This window comes from Pinus tabuliformis, chromosome 6 (genome assembly GCF_031772625.1).
Source record: "Pinus tabuliformis cultivar Carrire ecotype Pingquan chromosome 6, CPIR1, whole genome shotgun sequence".
NCBI classification, from domain to species: Eukaryota; Viridiplantae; Streptophyta; class Pinopsida; order Pinales; family Pinaceae; genus Pinus; species Pinus tabuliformis.
Genome location: NC_142292.1, coordinates 1339704826 through 1339712446, shown reverse-complemented (window position 1 = coordinate 1339712446; position 7621 = coordinate 1339704826).

The following is a 7621-nucleotide window of genomic DNA, read 5'->3' as shown; positions in this document are numbered from 1 at the left end:
GCCTTTATCCTCTACCCAAACCCCCCGACTCGGACTTACAAATGCTTTCAGAATGCTCTTCTCAGACACCCATTACATCTCAGATCCAAAATCACACAAAAAATTTTCTACTCTACCCATAGAGCCTCACTGTATTTATACCTTTCTATGGACCGCGATCCATGTGCGGGCTTACTCAACTTACATTTATTTACACTATTTTTGGGTAGACTACCCTTTTGACTTTGACTTATTACACATCGCGCTCCATGCATTCTCGCAGAGTCTTTACCCTGCTCTTACCCAAAATTGTGGGCTTCGCACCCCATACCCATTGCACGGGGCTTCTGCTACCCAATAGTCCCCCAACACAATCATTGTGACTTGTCCCAAGTCACTAAGCTAGTGCGTCCATCTTTGCATGGAGATTGGTCAGCAGCTTCTGTGCATCACTTGTGCTAGCATAAAATTCTTCCGTCATGCACTGAATCTGTTCCACTTTTGTTTCTGACACCTCAGTCCCTGTCTCTGCTGTCTCCATAGTGGCATACTCATCCTACATGTGGGCTACCTTGTGCTCTATGGTGGTTGAAACTGCAAATGCCTCATCCAACCATGGCTGGAGACAGGCTTTCACCACTACTTCCTTTTGTCTCACGGCATCAACTTGGATTTTCATGTCTTGCACCTCCCTCATCTTAGCAAAGCACTGCGTGATGGCAACGGTCTGCGCGGTCCCTCTTAGCTGATCGTAAGCTTGCTGGAGCTTCCAGGCCTCGGATTCCAATTGGCGAAGTGTTGGATCCTTCTAAAGGGCAGTGATCATAACAATAGACTGAGTTAATGGCTCGGTGCATTTCACCAATGACCATGTGAGCATCGTGCACCCCATAGTAATAATGTTCATGTGTTGCTCTAGGATCTCTGGTGGCATCGATTTTGGAACCTACAGTCTTAAGTCCGCTATCTGCACGCTGAGATCTAACTAGATCCTAGTGGCCTCCTCCCTTGTCTTTCAGAACTCAGTAGCCAGTGTATGGACCTATGTCTCAATGGGCAAGTCCTTCACGATTTCTAAATCCTGGGCACTTGAACAAACTTTCGCTACTACCTTCTCCATCTACTGCTTTTGTGTGACTGCTTCGTCGCATTGGAGCTGTAGCTGTTTGATATTAATTTTCTACTCTTAGAGTACTTGGTCTGCACGGTTGGCCCTAGCACGGAGTTCAATTGTGGCACTATTGTGTAGTTGTTGCAAGCTTTCCAATGGTAGAGTAGCCACATTCAGTCCCAGTCCTGTAAATCGTTCTACCAAAGGTCGGTCCTCCATTTGGGTGGTGAGCAACACACCTATGGGAATTGGGATAGAATGAGCCATTTGGGCTTGTAACAATGGTTTCATAGCTACCATACAAGAAACCCTTGGAGTAGCGCTGGTGCCTACCCATGCGATTCTTGATCCCAGTTCATGTAGCTGTGTGTGAAGTTCCCCCAACACAATTTGCTGCTCCAACATGTCCTCATCGACTACCTCCTGAGTGGCATCTTGAATGGTGTTCTCGATGTCAGTTAAGTCTCCTTTTGTTAGCATGGTCATTCCGCTGTCCGTTTTAGATGCCTTTGCCTTCTTCCATGGCTTCAGTCACTCAAATGGCATTGATCGCTTCAGAGGTGAATCCGTGCTTGTTGTTGGTGGTTCGTTTGTGGCTGTTTTAGGGGTTTCCTTCTGACCGTCCTTGTCTCTTGTTGACGTCGCCCTTCCTAGTGGTGTCTTTCCTGCTACCGTCTGAGCCACCTCCTATGCGGCCTTAACTTCTGTGGTGAACTGTTCATTGCGCTTTTGCTACGTGGCCTGCTTAGCTTCCTCCTTTTGCTGCTTGATAGTGGCCTCATTGCGCTCTACTGCTGCCTGTCAGTGCCACATCGGTGGCCAAGTATCCACAATCCCATCGACAACATCGTCAATAGCGATAAATTGGAGTGAGGTCCATGCCTGGGTTGAGTCCTTACATGCCCTGATCTAGAGACGATGCATGTGTGCCTTATATGCTTCATGCCTTCATAGATCCCATTAGACATGCGGGGTAAGGTAGTAATCCACTAACGCGTAGTTGTTTCCATCAGTATCCAAAAGATTTTGATATTTCAAATTCATCCTACGTCCCTTGTTTCCCAAAGGGAAGCATATCGAGTGGATTCCGGCCATTCCGAGTCCAAGATAGAAAACTGGCTTTCTTTGGGTAGGTCTGTGGCAACGAGCATGATGGATAGGAGCAGCCATGCATAATGGAAGGTTTTTCCCTCCTTCTACACTTTGCGTCAGTTGGTAAAAAATTCTTCACTGAGAAACTCGGACCAATTGAAATGTACGTTGGCGGCGCATTCTTCAGCGAGTGCAATCACGACTGTTGGAACCTCATAGCCATGACACTTCCTCATTACTTTGCTTGCCAGCAATTAAGTGGCGACGTGAAATGCTTTGTCTGAGATAATATCAATGACGTACCCTCGCTGCCCTTTTGTAAGCTTATACTTCTTTTTTAATCATTCTATCATCTGGAAATCGTTACTTCGGTCAGTAATTTCTTGAGGATCTCTCCCGTCGCATGGAAGGTGCAGAACTTGATGAACAAGTTTAGTTGTGATACTGACGGGTTTTCTGACCCATAAAATTTCCTCATGAATTAGACAAAGCAACTACATTAAACCAACATGGTTATCGGGGGCCGGAGGAAGTGGGGAATGGACAAGATACATAGTAGCCCAGCTTGGTCCACCTTCCGCAACAACTCCTTGGGCTAGAGCATTGTCACCATCCCTTCTACATTCTGCTCCATTAGTGCATCCATCGCCAAGAGGGGAAATTTTACTATATATGCGAGATCCCAATCTTTGAATTTCATTGCTGCCACACGGCCAACCACCAAATTTTCTACTGGGACTTCTTTTGGTAGAGCTGGGGTAGCAATGACAGTGTCAACTTCATCTAGGTTTGTAGGTACTTTGGCCTTCCCCTTGCTTGGAGGCACATACTTGGGTCGTCGTATAGGTTGTATAGGATCCTCGTTAGGGTTGACTTCTTTGACATATGTGGGAAAGTCTTCGGCTTTTGTATCGCTATCAATGGTAACATTTTTACCTTTTTCCTCCATTATGAATTTTCCAAAGTGAAGGTGTTGTGCTAACCTTCTTACTGATTCTAGGATCTGAGGGTCCTTCCTGGTCCCCAGCATCCGAGGTGATTTCGGGAGCTTGGTTGTTGGCGGTGATGCTTGCTGCGGGTTATCGGTGGTAGGATTGTGTGCTTTGTGGATTGCTTCTTGGTAGTTCTTTGTCTATGCCTTAAACCATTGACTTTCTTCGAGCTGCTCGTCACTCATCTTGCACTTCCCTCTAACCTACAATGGCTTTCTTGTGGGATGGTAGGATGTGGTGGTGTGATCCTTACTATGATTATATAAGATTTGGAATTTATGATTAGCTGTTTGCCCTTGTGACAACTCATTAATGCAATTTTGGTGGTTATTCTTCTGCCTTAATTACCCACTGCCCATTCCATGGTGCTTTAAATGGGTCATCATGTCATGAACAGTATCTTCAACGATCACTTTCCACCTTTCCTTCGTGGTCGCGAAACTCCAGGATCGCAGATGCGGTTTTTGTATGTAGGCTAACGTCATATCACACAACTTCGGAGTAGCCTGGTTCATAGTCTCGCGCCCTCTTTCAACTGCGGGGAGTGCTAGGACTAGACCTCCTATGGATAGTCAGGTGGGTGAACCCCTCATGTGGATCTTCTATTTCTTGACTAGCCTAGGCTGCGAGCACCTTGTGCTATCCCTTGATTCTACTAATGGGTTGTGGTGTGTGTGGTCTTGTCCTTTCAAGTGCCATTGCCCATGCTAGCAGGATCGCTACTTGTAGCAGAGTAGGAGAGCCAGCCATGCCTGGTTCCTTCATTCACTCCTTTGCGTGACCCATGTAGGCAGCTTCTAACTGAAATTTGGTAATAGCTTTATCCTGCTTCACACTCTATGTGCATAGTATAGCCCTTGTTTCTTCTAACTTACCCAGCTACACCTTACCGCGCCAAATGGCTACCTGGAGCTGCTAAATTCTGTCGTGGATATTGCCACTACTGGGGTGAGCTTTACCCAAGAGACTTTGCCATCCAACCGTATGAACCTATGTTCCACAAAGATCTGGTTGGGTTGATGGTCGCCTAATATGCATTTATACCCTTCGTCATTTATGACCGACTGTTCTTCCAATGCATACCTAGAACTGATTCTTAGATCTTGGCTTCCACGCCGCCCCTCCCCCCCGGTACACGTAACTTTTTTTCTGACCTATCATGCTGCTTCCGTGCTATGTCCATCATGCCGCGTTGGACGAGCTACCCTTCATCGGTTTAAGTGCTCTCTACTGTTTTTTGTCTCTTCTCGGTGGTTACATGTCGCAGTGACTGAATCATATTGCAATTAAGTGTTGTAAATTTCTACAAGCGGTTCTACCATCGTTCAGTATCCTCCTCAGAATCCATTGTGCAAGTCCTATCGCATTCCCACGAGGTTATTTCCCCATCCACGAGATGCACTTGATCTTGGTCTTGTGCTATTATCTGATAGATGTAATTTAGGTTATTGTCACTGTCCTCATCGCGCATGGGTTCGGTGTAGCGTTCTCCTTCTACCGGGTCCAATAGAACTACTACTCAGAATGACTTCTTTTTGAACATCATTTTCGCCTCTTTAAGTTAATAATCCCCTTCATGTCCATTGCCCAATCAATTTCAAGCAATACAGGGTAAGGATTACTGTAATCAACAATCTCTATAACTTCAAAATTGGTCAGCGTACTTACACCATCGATATCCACAATCACTCCTTGCAGTTGACCCATTGGTAAGATCTTTTGCTGGTTAGCAATTTGTAACTAAATCGAAGACCATTTAAATGCAGGCTTGCCCATGTGCTCCCATGTCTATTTAGGTAATAAGTTTGCATCTAAGCCTAACTCCAAGATGACATGATCCATTTCATATTCACTGATTTGCATTGTTAGTCTCATTTCCTGTCTAGTACGCAGAGCATGTCTTCCTATTTTTCAGACTACATGTGGTTCGTTGGATCCGGTGCACTTGGTGATCAGTTCATGCAATCCTTGAAAGGCCTTACTATCACGTAATATTTTCATGCAGGTTTCGAGAAAGGTCGTAATCATGGAGGCATCCAATCCTGACTCCATTTGATCCCTTCTACCCGGGGTAGAAGCTTTCACGCCGGCCCGTTGAGCTTCCCTCGGGATCGTCCTTCCCTTTTCCAACTTAGAGTCATGTGCCTTTATAGGTGTATTGTACCTCTTACATTCTTCTTACGGATGACCCCCTGTAGTTGTGTCACTTCTCAGTACCATATTTATATGGGGATCCTCTTCGCGAGGCTCTGCTCGCATCATCTTGATATTTTGTGTTGGCGGAGGTTGGAGTGCTCCCTTTTCACGCAGTTGGGCAATTAAGGTAGGACAATATACCATTTCATGATCAAATTGTTCACAGTAGGGGCACGAAGTTTTGGTCAGGTTAGTGCCATCGTGAGAGTAATGTCCCGGCCCACCATAATTATAACAGATTAATGGTCCACGACCCGATTTGGGTCACATTCCTCTTCCTCGGCCACATCCTCGAAATCCTCTGAGTGCTTCAGCCTACAGTCAGTAAGCTGGGGTTCTTTATATCATTAAGTGATAACTTCAACATGTTTGCTCATCATGTCCCACCGATCGACAGAAGTTACAATACAACTATTGCGGGATCTGGGTATACTTTTGTAATAGTTGGTAGTTATCTATTACGTGTTTCCCACCCACCTGAAAAATTGCACACCAGAGCGCAGGCATGGCACTTGGTCCTGCTTGTACGTCTACTTTTAACGGCATCGGGCCTTCACCCGCTAGATAGTTTGCGAAGACAGGGCAATGGTCCTTATCGTGCACTTAACTTTTTAATTTAACACATCCTACCTCCGTACGTACCTCCGATCAGGATACCCTTTCTTGCTTCAAACTCTGTAGTTCTAAATTCAAGTTTTGAAGTTATGCATGGATTTGCTAAACTCCCAACCCTGGGTCTTGTATTGGGGTCTTTTGTATCCTCATTGCTGTCTCTAGTGCCTCGGCTTGGGTAAAGATATTTTGTTGTGATAGGGCCATCCTTAGGTGTGGTGTCAATGACACCACAAACCACGTGCAGTACTGCTCATCTATCAATGTCATGTTGGCCTCGCGGATAGAACTTTTCAACCTCTGATCCAAATCCCATGGAGTTTCTCTGGGCATCATTACAATTTCTTTCAAACCAATAACCTACTAGGCCCCTGATCTTGGGCACCCAAATTCCTTATCTAACACCTCTTGGATTTCGGTAATGCCTTTAGTTGGGTGATCTCTGGAATACTTCATGTACCGAGTCAGTGCGCTATCCTAAAATGCACTAACTAGTGTAGCCTTCTTGATATTATCATCTGTGATACCCTGAGCGTCCCAGACAAATTTTATCACAAACCAAAATCATCTAGGTTCCTCATTCCCCGCACCTTTAAATATTGACAACTTAACTACACTTGCCATCCCGATCTTCGAGGCTGCTAGAGTTGGGGATGGGGTTGGTGTTGGAGTGGATGGATTTGATGTAGGTGACATGGGTGGTGGCATCAAAGGAGGTGGTATCAAGGGGAAGCACTCTCTGATCAATGAGACTGCACTTCCTAGTGAAAACCTCGCGAGCTCTTCCTTGCTTTCCTAGGAAATGGAAGCTAATGAACTGTTCTCTATTCCTCCCGTTCCACAGTAACATCTTCCAATCTGCGTTACTCCAGACATTAATCAATAAGCATAATCTGTTTTTCACATAACAACACCTTAATCCACGTATTCAGTGATTTGATATACCTACCTCGCTGTCCTTGAAGAAATCGCATTTCCGCCTCGCTATAGCTCACAATGGTATCTATTGCAAACTCAGTGATAAATCCTCCTATTACCCAATCTAACTAATGATCTACCACGCGTGCAATCTTATCCTCGATGGCTTCTAGCTTGCGCACCAGTTCCGAGGTCCACATAATAGGCTGGTCCAATTTGCACCTTCACACGTTGTTAGCTAGGATTGTGATCCACTCGTACAGATCTACTGGGAACGTCGCAAAGAAGATCTCGTGAATGTCTGTGAATATATACTGGCCCAACCAATGTTCTTCTAATTTTCATGAGTTTCTATTTTCTTGAACTGCGAACTCGTGGAATTTCAAATCCCATCACTCTTCAATCTCTTTCTTTGTAGGGTTCCAGTGTTCCCACATCAGAAACCCCTTAGGCAGATCCTGGTCCTGGCAACAGAACCATTTGTTGGATTATATGGGCCTGACCTAGGTTCAGAAGAATTATTTAGCCAAGCAAATCCCACAACTACCAGCCCTTTTGGCAACAGCCCACAAAGCGCAGACTGAGGTCTCACCTGAGGTAGTAGGGGAGGGTGCTCGAACCAGGTTTTTGCACCCTTGGGATGTCTAGATGTGGTCTGAGAGGTTCACGTGCCATCCTGCTATCTCGTGCCACGCTAGATCCACGTAGATCCCGATAATCT